Raw genomic sequence first — 20,040 nt, 5'->3', positions numbered from 1 at the left:
CAAGGATGCTCAGGGGGCTGCAGCTCCTCTCCTGTGAAGACGGGCTGGGGGAGTTGGGGTTGTTGAGCCTGGAGAAGAGAAGGCTCTGGGGAGACCTTACAGTGACATCCCAGTACCTAAAGGAGGCTAGCAGGTACGTCTGTAATTAGCTTCTTCTTCTTAATTCCAGAAAATGAGTTGGAAAAAGAAGTCCCCAAAAGTGAGATGACAGAAAATGAAGTATTTGGGGGACATGCAACCAGCAGGCACTCCTTCATTTAATTCTGTTTCATTCAGCTCTGAGGAATGTGCACCTCTGGGGTACTTTAACCTGAACCAAAGGAAAACTCTCGCCTGGTGTTGATGTCTGTAACCATATCTATTCGTTCTGATAGTCTCCTTCTCTTTCCATATCACACTTTTTTTCACTAGTCACTAATCTGGCAGGTCTCTCTGGCAGCTTCTCTTTCTGCTTCATCTCTGCTTCAGTTTCTCATAACTCTTAATGAAATATGTTGGGCTGCAATGTTTACAGAAGGAAAACCAACTCCTCTTCTCTGTGTATTTGTTTGGCTCAAAGAAGCTTTCTTGTGAGTTGAGTTTGGTGTACTGGGCATCACAGCTGTTTCCAGGTACCTGCAATATTTCAGAAAATTCTCCCTTTACATTCCTGATGACAGGTGTAAAGTTTATGGGTATAATTTTTCAGAAACTTTGGATCAATTGTTGCATTTTTTATTTGTTTATTAACAGCTTCTTATTAATAGGCACCAGAACTATATTAGTGTCACATCCCCTCCTCTTGCTTTCCTTTCCTTTTTTTAAGAGCTGAACTTTTGCTCTACCTTTTCCAAGTGTTGCCTTCATTTTAAATTAGTTTTGAATGTTTGAAATAATTATGAATAAGAATTCTTCCTGGGGATGAAAGCAAAGCATCAAGCAATACTTCACAGCAAGACAAAAATATCGTTCTGGCTGAAGAGACTCCACAAAGCCAAACATCAGAGGGACAGGTTAGAAAAGGACTGGGTTTTCAGCTACCAAAAGGAGGAACAGGCTTTCAGAATTCTTGCCAAGTAAAGAAAAAGGTTGTATTAAAAAGAGGAAGCATGATTTAAGCGTTGTTCTTACAAAATAAATCTACAGTATTTTAGTAGCATCAGCACCTAAATATAACTCTTTGCCATCAAAATGCTTGTTTTATTGCTGCATTAATAATCAGAAGAGAATAGAGAAAGGTCCTATCATTATTACCATCTAAGAAAATGCAGTTTTTCAACTTATAAACCAAAAGGTTGGCAGCAAAAAATGTAAGAACCAAAAGGCCTGGACAAATGACTTTGGAGAAAGATATTTTTCTTCAGGACTGATGTCTTTTTCTAGAAAAGTAAAAGGAATTTGAACATGTCTGAAGTGTGAACTATATCAGCTGATTGTGTGAAAATGAGCTTCAATCAAACAAGCTTTGATTTCCCAAAAAGAATGAGACACATTTTGCACTTGCAGTATATTCAGTTGCAATCAAAAAGACTAGACAGAAATGACTTCTCATTTTTTTTCTTTCTTTCTACCTTCCTTTCTTTCCTTTTTTTTTTCTTTTTTTTTTTCATCAACACAATCAGGGATTTGCAAAGCCTGAGGAAGTGTTGATTTAATAACAATTCCCATGAATTATCATGAGTGGTGTCCTCACAACCATGAAAAATCCTATTTCTCCATGGTGTGGAGTACCAGTGCAATTAAAGCTGCCCAAGAGCAGGGAGAAATTGTTCCCCATACAGCCACTAACTGGGAGAAACACAGAGTTCCTTGTTGGGATCACATCTCAGGTGCATGGTGGCAGGGCCTGGTAGGGATGAGTAGCAGCCGGATCTTAGGCCAAAGCAGGGATCTTGGTCCCTCCTCCACCTGTGGGAACTCTGAGAGCCCCCATGGGCATTCCATCTATATTCAGCCCCTGAAACAACAGAAGAAACAACCTCTGGCAGAAACAGAGGTGTGCAAAGGTGCCTTAAAACTACAGGGCTTTTCCAGGGAGAGGAACATTAATCTTTAGCCACAATCTGTAGGTGGTAAGCAGCTGAGCCCTCAGTATGGCAATTTTGTCCGTAAATCTGCTTCACCTCAGCACAAGCTCTTTTCTAGATGTGGAATTCACTGTGCTAAATTCAGAACTCAGGAAGCAATCCATACTGAGCTGGGTTTACTTCAGGCATTTAATCTAGTAAAAGAGACCTCCAGAGAGCCCTCTCAATCTACTCCTTGTGCTGTAATTCAGCAGTGACAGAAGAGCGTGAGAGAGGTCAGCTCTTGCCCAGGGCCCACAGCTGCATCTGGCCTGGCTGCTCCAACACCTTGATGCAGGATGTGGCTCATCGAGAGCTCCTCTTGTGGCTCTCTGGGCCTCTCCCTGGGTCTATGGGGACAGGAGTGTGGAACGTTGCAAGGGCAACAACATGACTGGTGGCACCCCTCAGGCAGAGTGTGATCCTGGAGGAGCACCGAAGATTTAAGCACCCACTTCACAGGGTGAGGATAGGGTGAAGTTCTGCCTGACAGCCCTGGGCCAGGCGGAGCAGGTTTGTGCTGTCCAGCACCACTGGTCCAGGGCCAGCCCAGCACTTCCTTTTTTTTTTTTTTTCTTTCTTTCCTTTTTTTTTTTCTCCTGTGGACACAAAGGGTGAAACTTCAGCACTGTGGATACTTGTATAAAAGGAGCCTGCTGGACCTCTGCAAGGTGCCTGCCTCGCCCAGCTGGTAATATCTGTCTGCAATGCCAACAAGGCAAAGGAGACTCATCTAAACAATGGTGGAGCTAGGATTGAGATGTGAAGGGTTATTGCTGCTGGTTAGTGGTAATAACTTTCTGCATTATTGTAGCCATTTATCCCTATTCCTTGTGCCTTTGTCATACCCTTCTCACAGCTATGAGTTACAGTCACTGAAGACTGGAAGCAATTTACCGCCACCTACGCACAAGTAGCTAATTATAGACGAGGAGCGGGCAGAAGGAGCCAGGTACATTATGAATCTGTTTTTATTAATGAGCAAGCAGCTAGGCTGAGGGGTTCCAATTATGCTCTGTATGTCGGCAGCGGATTTGCTAATATCCTGGCTTCTGTTTCGGAAACCAGTACAGCAGTCCTGAGGGGTAGATGTGTGTTCCCAGTGGGAACAGGGAAAGAACTGATGAGCCTGCAGGGATGGAGCCTGAAAGAAGTACACCGTGCCCTCAAATGCTGTGTGCAGTTGCCCCTGGATGTGGCCTTTAAATGTCCATTAAAACCCACTAGCTTCAACACCCGTTGTGGAAGCAGGACAAAAACTCATTTGGTGGTGACGTGAGCTTCAGGCGTTTACTCTCTACAAGAGCTCTCTCACTCAGATTTGTGACTTTTCACTTTTCTTTCCTTCTCTTCATTCCCTGCACAAGCATTGCAGCAGTTGCTGGCTGTCCATGTGGAGCAGCAACTCGTCGGTCACTGCTGCTGGTTGTGACACTTGTCTGTCTGCAGTGGGTTGGGTGGGAGGGGATCTTTCATTTCACCCCACAAGGGCCATGCAGCCCCCCCAGACTCACCAGATGACTGTTTCCAAGAGCTGTGGCTGATATTTGAGAAACTGTTTCTGGGAATGGGATGTACGAAGGGACATGCAGAGACTCCGAATGAGCACAGGACAAAGAGGGGAAAAGACAGCATGCCTTGAAGAGAGCTGCAGACCTCAAACCTAATGTGGTATATAAGGATGAATTCACCTCCTCAGCAGGTAGGAAGCCCTGGAAAAGAGACACATTTCTGAAGAGAGAAGTAAGGAGTCCGTACTATCCCTGTGGGTATCCGTCAACTTTATAAGAGACCTCAAACAAAACAGCAATTATGTCGTCTGAGAACCAACAGCACCGTAAATGTGCTAGCCTTTGCAAATTCAGATGGGACTGGCAGGGCTGAACTCATGTTTCCCGTAGCTGTCATGGCCAGGGCACATCCCTTCAGTCATCTGATTCCAGTCAGAGCAGGGCACTGGGGAGCACTGGAGAGGAGGCAATGTTCCTTGTCCTACCCAGCAAATCAAACATGAATAAGAGATCTCACAATGTGAGGCCTTCTTTTATATCTGAGTATTGCTAAAAGTGTCCGAGTTTACAGCTGGGTCTAATGAGTTTAATGTCAACCATCAAACATAATAGAGCAGACTGTCTGAATTCCCTTCCTGGGATAATAAGATATACTGAAGTAGAAATAATTCTTTTTACGTTAATAAACTGACTGAGTGCCTTTCATTGCATTGGCACCATGAGGAATTTGAACTCAATTCAGAATAAAGCCCTTGATCTGTCAGCAGGCTGAACATTGGTTGTTTGAATTATGCCATTGTTTTAAGATTTATCAATGTAATGGTGAAGCTCGTGTTCTTCAGCAAATAGTTGCTGATGAAATATAAACTCCTTCATTAGGGAAAATTATGGAAAAAGTGCCATGTGCAAGCAGTGTTCTCTGAGATGCTATTCTTGTTGTATAAGCTTTGTGCTATGGTTTTACCCAGAGCTGCCAGCCAGGCTGGATCACCAGCAGAGTATCTCTTTGGCAGCAGAGGCATCTCCAAAGGGTGTAGTAGAGGTGAAAAAACAAGCTGTGACTGGTGGCTGACACAAAATGAGAAGTGGCAAGAGGGCAAACCAGCCGGACATAACACCAAAGGTAAGCCCATATGCACCACACAGCTCCAGAGAAGCACTGAGTTATTATCTTGTGAGAGCATTTAGTGCACAAGGATGAAGATGGGAGGGAAGTCAGAGTAGAGATGTTTGTAATAGTGAAAGTTAGAAAATTAGACAAACGTGTATGCTCTCACTGATAGAGAGAGAAGGCAAGAAATTGAGGTGGCAAGGGAGTAATTGAGCTAAATCCAGGAGCCAGATGAGGTTTGAGTCTGATATGCTTTATGGTTTTGATACGCCAAGAGGAGTGTTGACTAAGTTCTTCAATCAGTATGTGTGTGGGCGTGCATGATAGCTGATCACAAGCATGGCTTGACTCAGAAAGACTTGCACCGAGCGCGCCTTTGCCTGTTGGGTAGCTCTGTGCAGTACCCACTGAGCTCATTTCCTCAGGGAGGAATTTTGTTCACCACTAGAAATTACATGTCAGGATCCTGTACAGTGGTTGTAGAACTGAATGAGCATTTTTAATGTAGTGATGTGATAAAACCTTTGCTAATGGAATCTCCTAAGGCATAGGTGAAGGACTGGCAAATATAAATAGGAAGGTGGGAGATATTGACTGCTTGCCTATCATTTTGTAGGCCTGACTTTGAGAACATCTCTGAAGAAAATGAAGGGGGACAAAAAAGCTCCACAACAGTGTTCAAGTGCTTGTACAGAGACTCAGAGCTCAGACAGTTTATTTTAGAATCACATAATCACAGAATCACAGAATGGTTTGGGTTGGAAGGGACCCTAAATATCACCTCGTTCCAACCCCCTGCCATGGGCAGATGGAAGATTAAAAGATGACTTTGTTGATCCATCATGTTGGGGAAAATGCCATGTTTTTAACAAAATATGTACTAAAACCTGCCGCTGAGCAAGGAATCCAGCCATGTTCAGGTTGGCATGTTTAACCATGAGGACCAGGGAAAAAGCTGATTCTCAGCTTCTGGTGATCTGCAAATCAATGCTTGGAGACAGGCTCTAGACCTGTGCTGGTGGGGGTACGAACAGTGCAACTACAGGGTTCAAGCCTCAGCTGAGTGTGGAGTTCCATAGGTGAAATAAAAGGACTGGTGACATATAGAGAATGATAGCCTTTCTGGCTTCCCGGGCAGCTCTGCAGGTATGTTTTTATGCATCAATCCAAGCAAGAAGTAGTTGGTTCTATCAGCATGATCTTTTCTGTGTTTGAAAGTGCTTGGGAGAACGTCAGCTGATTGGAGAGGTGTCCTCTTCAGGAACATCACACTGGGAGTGTCAGCCACGGCACTTGGTTTTCTTTTCCAAGCAAAACGATACAGAGAATTTCTGACTTATGCTACAGCATCTTTTAGGTAATCAGGAAAAAAAAAAAAAAGGAAGGAAAAAACCTAACCTTCAGAGGTGTTACCACATCTGATTGCAAAAGCTGAAATCAGTCTTCTCTAGTTTCAGCTGAAGTGTATTTACTTCTGAAAAGATCATCACCTCCTATTGAAAGTGCATCAGAATATGAAACACTGCAATTATTCAGTTAGAAACAACTTGCTGCTGCTGCTGCCTGTTTAGTTTTCCCCCAGTCAGCTGATGCCACTCAGAAAAGAGCTTTTATTGGAAGGAGGGGATGCCTAATAGGCTTGACAGATTGCAGTTTAATTGGCTTAATTCCCCAGAGGCTGACTGGGGGAAACAAAACAACTTCTCAAAGTTGAAATGACAGGGGTGCAAGAAATGGTTTTCTCCTTCACTTTAGCACGTGGACCCCCTCAGAACAGAGCTCACTGATAGTTTTGCTTGAGAAGACTGCGTGCTGAGGAGTATGCAAGCCTGAGCTTCAGGGGCATACTGGGGAGAGAAGGCATGCAGGGGAGACAGCACATGAAAACGTGTTTCCATGGACATGCAGATACTCTAGAGAGGAGCAGGGAGATGTGTCTGAGCTCACCCAGGATGGAGGAGAGAGGCAAGTAGGTCTCGGCAGGGTGTGTGCAGAAACACCTGTGGGTAGCTGCACACTGACAGTCTGCCAGAGGCAGCATCCCCTTGCTGACTACTTTACGTCCAATATCTGCACCCTGTGCATGACTCAACCTTTGAAAAGCAATTCAGAGCCACTGACTGGATCCAGGTATGCTGTTCCTGTTACTTTCCTACTACTTGTTTCAATTATCTACTTAAATTAATTTCCATTAATTGATTTGATCGAGCCTATTCAGTTTATGGAGGAGTTCTTCTGACATCCTAGTTCCAGTGATTCAGACCAGCTGCCACCTACAACCGTCCCTGGCTCTGTACAGAAACAATGGAGAAAGGACGGAGGACACACCATGGAGGCCAAAATGGTTATTTTTAATAGACTGCCGGAATATGCCCACTGCTCATGGGTGGGCTGAGAAACTCTGACTAAAACCACAGGGTATGGCTATGCCTCGAGACAGGATCTGGACCAGATGCTGGGAGCTGAATCTGTTGCTAATGCATAGGTCGAGCTTTTCCTGCAGCTGGGGTAAAGAGTACACCAGCCCAGGGGGGTAGTGTGTAAGGATGTGTGGGACGCAAGCAGGACCTGGAAATTACACCTTAAGCATGACAAACACACATTATCAAATATTTGCTGTCTTTATTCTATGTGTACATCAGGCTACTGATGACAGCACAGATCAGGCTATTTATCCACTACTTGTCCTTCCCTGACCCATAGCATTTCAGTTCCTTCTCAGCCCCGTGGCTCTATCTCCAGAAAGGTGATGGTCATCCTTTCCTCACTACCCAAACAAGAAGGTGGTGTCAAACACACCAACACTCCTCCCCACGCTGTTATCGGAATTCGAGGCAGCATGTTTAAAGCATCCTCAGAGAGAAGCAAAGCAGCCCAAGAAAGCAATTGCGTCACCCACCAGACGGTCCCCTTTCCCCCTGCTTCAGACCCCAGAGCTGGGAAGTGCTGATTGTTCTTGTTAATTTTCCTCTCGTGCTCATTTTTATGGGAAGTATAAGCCACTGCCGGAAAGATGTGGTTACAGCTCCAGCTCCACCCACGGGAAGGGAAGGCTGGGAGCACTGCAGCACGGGCACTGAAAGATTTGTTGAAGTTTTGATGTGGACAGGCTGTAGAGGCAGCAGATTTTTTGCCACAGGTATGTTGGAAAAACTGAATAAATTGCCAGAATTCCCTTCTGATATGCTAAGTTGTACAGAGGTCTCACTGCACAACATCTTCCAAAATCTATCTAGACCCCCCAAAACTTGATAAGATATAACTGTTTTAGGATTCCCAGTGCTCTTTCAGAAGTCTGTCTTGGGATGACAGTGCACACCTTGGTTCTCGTGCTCTACATAGACTAAGGCATTGCTGCATAAGGCCTGCTTTCAATAACTGAGCAACTGGCCTCTGTGCAACTCCACTTTCTAGCTCTGTAAGGACAACTGGAAAGGGCAGCTGGTACACAGCTGCGTATCAGACTGGTAAGTCATCTGTCAATGCATTAGTGTGCCTGGAGAACCTGCAGCACGGATTTGGCCAGCTGGGCAGGGGGCCTGCCGTGTGTCTGGTTCCCAGCATCAAGTTTGCATTCTCTCACACAGCTCCAGTAAAGAACGAGTCAATCTTTAGGGGCAGCTTCCTCCAGAAGATTCAGTGCCTGATTCCAAACCTCAGTGTTCGCACTCTCTCCTCACTTTCCAAGCGCAACCCATCTGCTAGAACTCGACTGGCAACAACAAGGGCTGCATTCAGGCTTAATGGTGTGAGCCAGGAAGAAGCAAAAGTTATATGAAATTTTGTTGTGCTCAGTGAGTTAGTTTTCCCCAGTCACAAAGAGAAATCAGATGGCTTAATGAAAATTATTTCTGTCAAAGGGGACAAGAAGCTCTAACAAGATAGGCAAGCAGCTACAATTGCAGTTGATTTCTGAAGTATATCTAGAACTAAAACAATTTTTACTCTGTTTTCTCCTGGTGAGGCAGATGATTTCTTCCCCTGATTTCTTGCGCTAACATATATGAAGAAATTAAGATTCATTCTGTTGAGTTACAAGACCTGCTCTGACCTGTGCAACTTGACCCTGTGAGCTGCTCCTTGCCCTGCTAGCACCTCTGTTTGGCCAACCCATGGGCACCCTCATAGCTGTGCAAAACAGGTGTGTCTGGAACCCTACTTATGGTCCTTCTTACCCATTGCTCTCTGTCTGAGCAGATGCCAACAGGGCCCTTCTCCATGGTTCCTCCCCTGGGGACTCCTAGGAAAGAAGGGCTATGTGGGGCTGGTGATGCCATGGTGGGTCCCCAGGCAAGATTGGAGCTGGTGTGGAAAGCTGTAGGTATCTCACCGAGCCGTGTTGGTGTGACATGTCTGATCTGTGCATCTCAGCCACAAGAGGGAGTGGGTATAGGGTATGTGGCCAAGAGAACAAGACCCCCCTTCCTAATCCAGAGGGAGAGGGATGGCACTACCTTCCCACCCAAAGACAGAAACAGTCATGTAATGAAGGACGAAGTGCTTGGGCAGGATGGCAGGTACAGTTAGGTGGATCCATTAGCTTTATTGGATTTACTGGAGATATTTGGCTCTTCCCAAGGAACTGTTTGACAAATTCCCTGTGTCCCTCAACTGCTTTACCTACCCCTACCCCCCAGCTATTTCCCACAGCAGTAGTCAGATGTATGAGTTGCTACTAGCATTTTTGCACTCCATCTGTTCCCCAAAATAAAGAAAAAAAACTCTGTGAGGCTGCAAAAACAAACAGAAGCCTAAAACATTTTGTTTGGTTCCAGGGGAGAGAAATGACTTGCCCTGCTAACCTCCTCACCACAATGTCAGCTTTCAGTGTGGAATAAGCATCAGCCTTTGCTGAAATCTTTACTGTTCAGTTTGCTCTGCATCTGTCTTCCTTGGGCTGCTTCCCCGGAACACTTCCAGAGGTGAAGGGTGACCAGCTGGGTGCCTCTTGCAAGGATTTGGATAGCCCTTCACAGGAGCAGCATTCATTTCTCTCTAATCAGCCTGGAAATCACCTGCTGATGGTACAAAACCTCAGTGCTGCCAGGTAAATAATGTCTTCTAGGGAAAAGAAATGATAAAAAAAAAAAAAGGAAACAATTAATAGGTGCCATTTTGAAACACACCAGTCTTGTTACACCCATAAAGGAGGATGGATAACTCATGGATGGTGGTGATAAGGAGATAAGGATAGCCTAGTTAGTAACCGCTGGCTTTTGTATCATTTTCAAGAGAGTATTTCTTTCCATTTCAGAAATCGAATAAGCTGTGTTCTTCTTGCTGACTGTAAGTTATGCCAGTGTAAATCAGTGGAAATCCTCTGCCTTCACTGAAGTTTTAGATTGCTGGCAGCTGAAGTTCTGGTACTTACTGACCCTACAGATAAATACAAAAACTTGCTTTTTATGTTTCATGAATCTGTAGCTTCTTATTTATGTGACTGGAAACAAAACCAGAAGTCCACACCAGCACAAGTGATCTTCCAAATGTGGGGCTAAATCTGGAGCTAGAACACAGATCAAGGTGACAGAAACCACCTTTTGTTTCTGGATGGACCTGGAGCACAGGTGCACATAGGTCTAGGTCTTGCAGCTAGGTTTAAAAAACACCTGAGGCTAAAGCACTGGTGCTAGTGATGCTGGCATTTGCAATCTTTGTCCTTTCTCTGGGCACACTATCTCTGCAAGAGGCCAGCTGCACATGCATCCAGCTGCGGAATAGCTGAGCTTTCCAAAGTTTCACAAGCAAAACTTCCTTGTGTGCACTGATCTCACTTATGGCTGACCTTAATGTCTCTATGTTCAGGATCCAGTAGCATTACAGCCCACAATGGGACTTGCAGTGGGAATGTCAGAGGCCAGAAAATGATACCTGAAAGGGCCACTGGGTCATCACTGCAGCAAGAGATATGTATGGGAGAGCACAAAAGAGCAAAGTAGGAAAATAATATAAAAAATACAGCTGGAAAAAAGAAGGCAAAATCACACAGGAAATAGCAGCAAAAAGAAGAAGTGTTTGCAATATAGCTGGTGAAAAAGGTGACTGCAAAGGTCAGGGCAGTCTCAGGGAAGGGTGATGACAGGAATATGAAGTACTTCAGAAAATGTAAATACACTCTTCTTCCAGTGTTCAGAGAGTGATAATGAGAGCGAAGCCAGGGAGAGCCATACACTTTCAAGGGGAGTGAAAGAAATAATGAAGGGACTCCAGGTAATGCTAGAGCAAGTGATAAAGGGCTCTCTCTTGTTGCAGGTGGTTAAAGTCTCGGGGCGAGGGTTTATCCTGGGGTCCTGAGGATCTCAGCACTGAGCTGGGTAAAGACAGGGCTGTGCTGGACGGACAGACCTCCCTTGTTAGGCTGCTGCTCAGTCTCATGGCAAGGTCAGGCAAATGGCACAGGTAGCAATGAGTCAGGCTCCTTGACTTTGGCAGTTTGTGGGTCCGGCTGGATGAAAAACACCTCGAGAAGTGTAACTTGATTAAACACGGTCTGCAAGGACTAACAAAAGAAAATCATGCTTAACAAATTATATGGAAACTTACTGTTGCTGAAGTGGGTGAACTTAAGAGCTGACAGGCAAATGCCGTGGGTGTAATTTACCTGGCCTTCAGTGCAACCTTCAGTATGGAATAAATGAATACATTACATTTGCATTTATATAGCTCCTTTTCATCCTCACACCATGGCACGGCACTTTGCAAGCATCACATGGGCCATATGAAAGTTGCGTCCATAACAAGCGGGGACAGAGTGGGCCGTGAAGAGGCCGTGAGCCCGGAGGGGAGACGTGGATGTCTCTGGGTGCAGACATCCAAGTCTTGATATAGACAGCCACTTGTTGACAGGGACGTAAGCCTGCAAATGACTTAGAAAACTGTAGAAATTAATTTCTGTTGGCCGATTCACACAGGTTCTCCCTCACACCAAGGGAAAGCTCTGACCAAGGGGTCTCTGGGTGGCCCCCTGCCCTCTTTCAGCTTTCAGGGTGTCACCCCCCTGGGTACTACAGCAACATGTAGGGATGTGTTAGTCCATACGTCCTGCTCCTGCTGAGGATGTCCCAAAATGAGCCAGTGCCTCAGCAAAATGCATATAACAGCTTCTTTATATTTAAATGGCCTCTGCTACAGCAATAAGGCAACAATCTGCACTTGAGAGAAGCTCCTAAAAGCCCCATTTAGAATTGGTAATAACATTTTAATCGGTTATGAGTTGGTTTTTTTTTCAGTGATAAATAGCAGAATTATTTCCAAGTAGCTATGTTTTATATAGACCTTTTCAACAAATTAAAGTTTATTTTTTATTTTTATGAAACATGGTTGTTGCACAGTTCTGTGGTTGAAAATCTTCCTGTAGATGAACACTGCTGGTAAGCACTTTCAAGGCTCTGCAAGGCAGGAGGATGCTTTTTTCAAACTATAAGTTTCAAAATCACGACTTATGCAGAAGAGTTAAAGATGACTTTCATGGCTCGCTAGTGAAAGCAGCTTGGAATTTCAAGCTGTCATCTCAGAAAAATGACTATTAACTGCTCCCCCAGGCCTGGCTGCACCGGGCCTGTCCTGGCACAGGGTCGTCACTAGTGAAGAGACACTCTACCAGCCATCTCTCAAACTTAATGGCCAAATAGTGAGTAGAAGTTTATGGCACATACAAGAAATGGACATGGTGGATTCCTGAAGGTTTTCTAGGCTCCTGTTCAGCTCTAGTTTGAAAAGCAAATGTCACTGAACTCTTATTTTACTGAGGAGGTATTGTGGAATTGGGAGACGACGATATGTAGGAAGGGGGGTCTGGTCTTTCCCCTCCAAGCAGTTTTCTGGGAATCTCAAGAGGGGAGACAGTAAGACCCTACCAACCCCTGGTGCAGGATGTATCCCAAGATCTGTAGCTCTGCAGCCCTGGTTCCAGCAGAGGTGCCTTAACCTTGGCCCTGTGCTCAGGCCCAGGACACTCCTGTGTGCACAGCCTGCCCCAGCCGGGCTGCTCGTGGTCTCTGCTCTCTTACGTGCAATGCTGCATTTGCTGCCTTAGATAGCCGACTACACAGCAATTGTGTAAGCAGGTATTTTAGGAATGTGTCGGCATGAGGTCTCCGCAGTACTTTGCAGTTCCTAGTTATTGGTTTATCCTGTTCGCTTACAGCATTTCATTATCACCAACGCTTCTGTGGTCCCCTGCTAGCACAAGGCTACAGCCCTCCACGGCTGTATGATACCGCAGACCAGTTCATGGAAGGATTGTTTATCTGCACCTTAAGTGGTTCTAGCTAGCTACTTGCAATTTTTTAAAACAAAAAGACCTTCCTTGTTTTTTCGGAACGTGAAACCATTATTTCTGTTTTAAAGCTGTATGAAACATTTTGCTAGTATAAATGTCAGTAACTTAAAAATCCAAATCCAAGTTTTCACTTCTTCAAACAGTCACACTCTTATTCCAAAAAGTTTTGCTATGTGAAATGATGATGAGAAATGGCAGTAGCAGCCAAAGACAAGTTGTCTCCAGAGTCTGATTTTAACAGATTATTTTTATTAGAAAACACTGGGGAGTGTTAGTGAATGACAACTTGGAGAGCTGGTTTATGGCAGTCTTTTCAACAGCTATCTCTCCATGCTTACTCCACATCAATCTTAAATGAGTATCTCCTTCAAAGCTTATCTCATCTGCTCCAATTTTAGCAACAACTTAATAAAGTGCATTTATCACCTCATCTGCACCTAAAAGCTTGGCTAGTTCTGCCTTCACGTGGCTCTTATGTGCATCTTAACCTTGATGCCCTTTTCCTAAAAATGTACTCACAAATTTGTGATGAACAGCAGTTCCTCCTTCTTTCTCACTTCTTGAGGATAACATCTCTGGGCTGGTACACTAAAAGCTGTATTTTTTGTAGTCTGTCTTTTACTGAGTACCAGTTATGGCTGTAGAAGGGTGTTTGTGATTCCGTTGTCTTCCTGTTTCAGCACCGTACAGCACAGGCATGGTCAGCAGCGCTGTTTCTGCAGCAGAGCAATGTTCTTTTCTCCCAGGCCTCCAACAACAGTTGATGGATGTGCACAGAGACTTTGGGGCAAGTTCCTGAGCTGAAACTGCAGTCCGCCTAAAATCCCAGGTGCCTCATATATATTAATTAACTTGATGTTGTTTAATGGTACCCAGTGTGAATTTTAATGAGACCTACCTCTTAACATGTGTGAGGCCCAGGTCAGGTTTTGCTGTCATCTGAATAACCACAGGAAAGAAAAACATGCCTTTAGGTGATGGAAGAAAAATGTGTTTGGGCAGTATGCAAAGATCCACTAGTTTTTTCCTTCTGCTTTTCATTTAAAATATTGTTATTCTTGTTTATAATGAAACAGGGTGTTCATAATTCAGACTGGTTCAGCTTCCAGGAGCTTTTTGTGCACCCTGCAACTATTCCTCAGTAGTTCTGTATTATGGATTGGCTTTGGGGGCTCTTCTCTCCAGCCCAGCTCACGTGATGGCCAGCTATAATAACTGACCTCTGTGCTCATCTTTACTCTGTCTCTTGGAACGGACAGGGGAGAGAGGGGACCCAAATTCACTGTGTACTGGAGGGCTCATATGCTTTCACCCTGAAGGGGGTCCAGCCTCCTCTCCAGCTCATCACTGCTTCCACCGCTGTCAGCCCTTCTCTCCCCTGGGTGCCTTCCCTGTAACAGGCAGATTTTCATGATTGCTGCTCTCCTTGTTTTTCTGATGTCAGTAACTGTTCTGGATGCTACAGATGTGTATTGAGGAGCCCATTCAAGTCTAGGGCAGTTAAATGGTTTCAGAAGTAAGCCGTGACTGAGTCTCCACGGGTGAAAAATGGAGGCATTTCTCTCATACATGGTAGAAGTCTTGCTCGGTGTGCATTCAGTCCACTGTCTTAAACCACCATTGCTCCCCTGGTTTGTGTGGACTGGATCACTGACATTCATGTTGTTTTCAGGCATTGGAATAAATTTTATTTTAGTGATTTTATTTTAGCACATATATTGACCGCTTATAAGTGAGTGACATATTCCTCTTGACCCACCAAGATACAGCAAAGCATGGGCTGCCCAGTTTCATTAGCAAGGAGATTGAACAGCCAGCAGTCCTTCTGTGATGGTGCAGGAAGGAGGGATGAGCCGGAGGAAGGAGGTAAATTACCTTCTCCTTTTGGAATAGGGAGCAGGTAATAAAAAAGAAGTCATTCAGAAATAAATGACTGAGATGGTATTTAAACCAAATCAAAGACACACACAGATGTATTCTCACAAAGTCCTGTAAGAATTATTATTAAGAGAGGGGACTGATACTGTCCCCTGGCCACCACTGGGAGCCGTCATTTGTCTTTGCTTTGTTCTCACCACAAGGATATAAATGGGGGTGAGAAATGGCTCAGCAGGAATCTATCTCATGACAAACATGAGAGTAATATTGGGCTGCGTTATAGATGTAGTTCAGCTTTATTACAGTTCCTGCATGACAATATTCAGTGCTATCACTCTGGCTCTCCCTAGCAGCCTGCCTTTCAAGGAAGGTGCATCAGACAGGAAAGTGTTTTCAGAGAATATCCATGATGATTTCCTGATTCCAGTGCACTTTAAGCCCTTACCTAGGTAGGTCAAGGCTGCTGGGAACACTGAAGGTTTCCTTTGGTCCTTTCAAAGAGCCAGAAGTGTCCTGCTGAAATTCTCTCACACCTGGAGGAGCAGAAACATGGTTTGTTTGTTTGTTTTTTCAGTTCAGCAAAGATTACTGAAGTGTTGGCTAGATCGGACAGCAGGCTGGTTAACCTCAAGTCAATTTTATTAGTTGTCTCAATAAGCATGAGAAGAGCTTAAACTTATATCTGAAAATACCCTGGTGTTATAATTTATGAGTCCTGACTTTTTTTTTTTCCAAATTATGGGACCTGAATATCTTCATTACATTTCTAAGCTTATTGGTCTGTCAGCATATGTTTGTCCTGAGAATAGAAAGGTAAATAATACATATTCTTCCACCTTTACTATTTGAGTAAGAGAAGATATCCCCTGTTACTGTGCACAAGGAGCCAAAGGCTGAACATGAATGCAGAAAAGGCGGTGTCTGTATTAATAACTAATGTAGTCCTACAGGAGTAGTTTTGTAGAGCAATGGAGTTTGCACGAAGGTCCAAAGCCAACATTATCCATGCATCAGGACACTTGCCTTTGCAAGATCTCCAGTCCAGTCCTGTCAATGGCCAGTAGAGACTGGAACAACTCATTGTGGATGTCCCACATCTTCCAGTTTAGTTTCATTGGAAAAACTCCATGGTTTACACTCTGTAGTTATGCTGTGGTGAAAAGCAAAGAGCAGGAAGTTAAGATAAACAGATTTGCTTTAAAAGTTCTCTCTTGATTTGAACAAAGATTTGGACCAAAGCAGAAAAAAAAAAACCACACCAATTAAAGAAGCACATCAGGTATTTCTGGTCCATACCCAGTTCTCACACCCAGAAAAAAAAAAAGTAAATAAAGAGGAAAAGGAAAATTCACAAGTTTGTTCAGCACCTGTTGCAGCATCAGCTATGTTTTCTGATGCATAAATGAAGTGGGAAGCCTTCACTTAAAGAAGTATTGGAGAGTTGTGCACATGTAAATAGCATGTTGAAGTCCAGGAGCTTGTTGCGATATTGTACAGGCAGAGATAATCTGTGACAGTGGCTTTTTAGCTTTGAAGTTTTTTACTAATCAGTAAATACTCTGGAGGTCTTACTCTATTATATGAAAAGTGCAATTTAGGTTTAGGTTCAGAGTTTGTATTAATTTTTCTCCCTTAGCTTTAAGTTCCCATTCCTGCTACTGTCCAGCTGATCTCAGAACTAAACAGGTGAAGTTGCATTCCTACTTTATCAGACTGAAGCAACAGGTATTGCACTGGTGAGCGTTAAATAGCAATCTTTATATGTCCTTGAAGAAACCCAGAAAAATTCTGCCTGTAAGGACATGAAAAACTGTTAAAACAGAGAAGATAAATTGTGGCTGACAATGGGCTGCAGGATGAGGACTGTCTTTGAAGAAAGACCTAATAAATTAAAGGTGACTTACAAAAGCTTTCCTTTTGAAGGAGATAAATTCAGAGATCTGTCTCACAAGAAGTGTGTGTACCGGGGAATTCAAAGAGCCTGCCTGCTGACGAGCACAGAGGCGATGTGTCTCCATCTTCTTGCACTGCAATCTCTTGCAACAAAGATAGACATACACCGTCGCGAATTTGCTTTGCAGCCTCACATTTCCTGTGATAAAACTTCCCTGGGGGCTTAGTTATTTCTCCACTGTAGCAGCAGCTCCTGTAAAGTAGGTGCTGCCAGGTGCTGAAGCAGCCTTACATGCAATGCGGACAACAAAACTGGCTTTAGCAGCTAAGTCACTTCTGAGGGGGGCAGAGTGTACCAAGCTCCACAGGGTTAACAGCATCTCAATTTAAAAAATGAGCCACCTAAGGTACAACTGTGTTGCCCCAGTAATTGGTGGGTAGGAGTATATTTTGGTCAAAACCTGGCTGAGGCACTCAGGATAAAACCTGACTCCCTGCACATCATGGTAGAGAAGGGGAGGGAAAGCAAAAGCAAGGCTGAGCTTGGCTGCAGGCTGGCTGGGTTTCAGGGTCTGCACCAGTATCTGCAAGCCCTTTTTGAAGCGTTCCTGCAGCAGGCAAGGGGAAAATCCAGCCCCTCCAAGTGTTTGTTGGCCCACAGAACTACGGAGGTTGGAAAGGAATTTGGCATCATCCAGTACAACCACAATCCACAGTGGGAATAACCCCTAAGTCAGAGCTGGTTGCTCAGAACCTCATCCAGCTGAGTTTTGAAAATCTCAAAGGATGGAGTCTCCAGCACTTGACTTCTCATGTGTTATTTTTTATTATTCTTTTTTCTTCCTCTATGCTGTCAAAATTGTCCTGGCTACAGCCTGTGGCCATTGTCCTAAATATTGCAAGGATGTAGTGATGCCCCACATTCAGCTGCTTCTCCACTGCCAAGCTGCTCCTCACAGTCCCAGGGCTGTCCCAAATACAGGATTTCGTATTCATTTTTGCTGAACTCTAGGATACTACAGTCAGGATGTGGTCCCATGGACCCACAGCCAGCCTTTTTTAGAGCAGACCTCAGCTAGTATAGCTAATGAAGAGTACTGCAATCAACAGCAAAACCATTAGGATCTCTTGCTGAATTTATAGAAAAGTAATAATGGCAAGGAAATCCTCTGGGGGATGGCAAGAAAAAGGAAGAATTACGTGAGAAACATAAAGGCAGTTCTAGTCCTTTCACTCATTCCTCACATGACAAGACCTCAGACCTTTGTGTAGTTTATTCACTCAGTACCAATTTCTAACAAACCATAGCTGCACACAGACACACGCTGCACCTTAGGAGGGTCTGAAGCCATGATCCCTGAAACAGAGACCTCTAACACTTCTGCTAAGAGATTTGAAACGTGAGGAAAGCTGTCCTGTCTCTGGGACCAGCCACTTGAGGGAGCCAAGATTACGTGCACTAAAAGCCAGCAGATTATATAAACATTTTAGGAGTGTTTTAACTGGAACCTCTCTCTTTTTTCTGTAATGATAAATCTGTTGGGTCAGAAAGCTTTCAGTGCTAGTCTCAGGTTTAAATTTTATTTAATTTATCTTCCAATGAAAGTCTTGCAATATTTTGCTGTAGTTATATGCTGTAGATTATTGCAATATCTTGCTGTAGACAGACTAAACACGTCTGTCCCCCTTGATGACTTTTGGTTATGGGTGTATCAGTTTCAAGCAGATTTGATAACTGTTCAGATGTCTTAACATTAACTTTCTACAGGTTGTGTGAAAATAGACAGAAAACAGTCATGGAAATGGGTAGAGAAGTGATATCCTCTTACGAAATCAACTGGTATAGCAGGAAAAAATAAACTTCTTGGCCCACAAAATTGTCATCAGGTTCAAGACCAGTATCTCTATTTCAAACATTAAAGACTTGACAGAAGAGAGAGTTATAGGAAATAGCTTATAAGTCACAGGAAATCAGGATTTGGTGGTTATAGAGATACTCATTCAGATATTAGTCACATTTGCAATACAGGTCCCTTCTTCCCTCGTCCCCTCGCCACAACTCCCTCTCCCCGTGACGCAGATACTATTTTCTCCCTCCTCATGAAATCCAACTACTACTGTAATGTTAGACCAGCACTTTCTGGAGCATTATGATTCCGGGAGAAAACTCAGATTTGTCCTAGTTTTCTAGCCCATGGGATTTACCATAAAGTGAAGATTTCTCCGTGGAGCCAGGAGACTTCTCAAAATTGTGTCCCACAAGAAATATTGCCTCTCCTAATGGGACTTAGTAAGACTATGCACAACAGGTTCAGTCTGAGGATATCTTGCGCACTAACCACCCCCACGACCCTATGTGAGGGTGGTGGGATCTTATGCCCACAGTGAGCTCATATCTGAAGGACTTTGGTATCCTACGCATGATGAGAGTGAGAAAGAAAGAAAACTGTGAGTCAAGGTAAGAGACAAGGGGAGACGGAACAACCTAAATGAGAGGGTTACATGTAATGCTTACCTAGCTGCTGCAAATAACACAACTTCCTCTCCAGTTTTTCTGAGTTGTAATCTTCTGTGGATGTGTTATGGGCAAATTAGGTTTTGCAAAGACCCTTGAAGGAAAAAGGCAAGACATGGGTCAAGTTCCTTTAAAATGCTGTTCAAGTTTCAAAAAATGATTGCTACAAGTCTACAGAAAGTGACAACACAGCCCTTTGATTTTACTTGTAATTCATCTCCGTGCATGCTAGGGAATAGTGCTGGTATTTTGGCAGCAGTGTTGCATTATGAGCTCTAATTTGTGTTCCTTTTTTTCCCTTGGGTGGATTTATTTCTTGTCCACATCAAAATGCAAAGACTGTTCCATCCATCAGGTCCATGGCATGTAAAGGAGAAGTTATCAAAATGCATCTTATATCCTGGCAAGGAAACCTGGGAGTCAGCAGAAGCATTTGACGAGCAATAGGAAGAGATGCCCGAAACAAAGTTTTCATGTCAGCAGGTACAATATCAAATAAACCAATAAATCAAAAAAATAATAGCAAATGACAGCAGTGACATCATTGCTATGCATATTGAAATACTACAACAACAAGTCCAGCCTATAATGAGACTTGACTGTAAGAATAAGCTTGGAAAGACTCCACCTGGAGCTAGGGACAGGATGAATGCATGACAGAACAATGATAATAAACATTGTGCCTCCAGCCCATAACAAATCTTCTTCTGAATAGACAGGTGTCAAAACAAGAGCATTAAACCCATGTAGTTTTTAAAAAGAGATCATTTTGTAATGCATATCTGTGAGTGTTTCCTTCTCTCTCT

At 43.9% G+C, this 20,040-nt stretch overlaps 2 long non-coding RNA genes across 2 annotated transcripts in view; one reads left to right on the top strand and one right to left on the bottom strand.

The window, feature by feature from the left end:
* Positions 1-20,040, top strand: part of LOC310895077 — a 21,829-nt gene continuing 1,789 nt past the window's right edge. The window contains exons 1-2 of the long non-coding RNA XR_014580425.1: positions 1-133; positions 19,573-19,717. This is a non-coding gene — a long non-coding RNA (uncharacterized lncRNA). The remainder of the gene's footprint in view (positions 134-19,572; positions 19,718-20,040) is intronic.
* Positions 14,664-20,040, bottom strand: part of LOC310895076 — a 23,117-nt gene continuing 17,740 nt past the window's right edge. The window contains exons 4-6 of the long non-coding RNA XR_014580424.1: positions 19,235-19,328; positions 15,850-15,976; positions 14,664-15,359 (exon numbers count right to left, since the gene is read on the bottom strand). This is a non-coding gene — a long non-coding RNA (uncharacterized lncRNA). The remainder of the gene's footprint in view (positions 15,360-15,849; positions 15,977-19,234; positions 19,329-20,040) is intronic.

This window comes from Anser anser, assembly GCF_964211835.1.
Source record: "Anser anser genome assembly, chromosome: 2".
Lineage (NCBI taxonomy): Eukaryota > Metazoa > Chordata > Aves > Anseriformes > Anatidae > Anser > Anser anser.
This window is presented reverse-complemented; position numbering and strand designations above follow the sequence as displayed.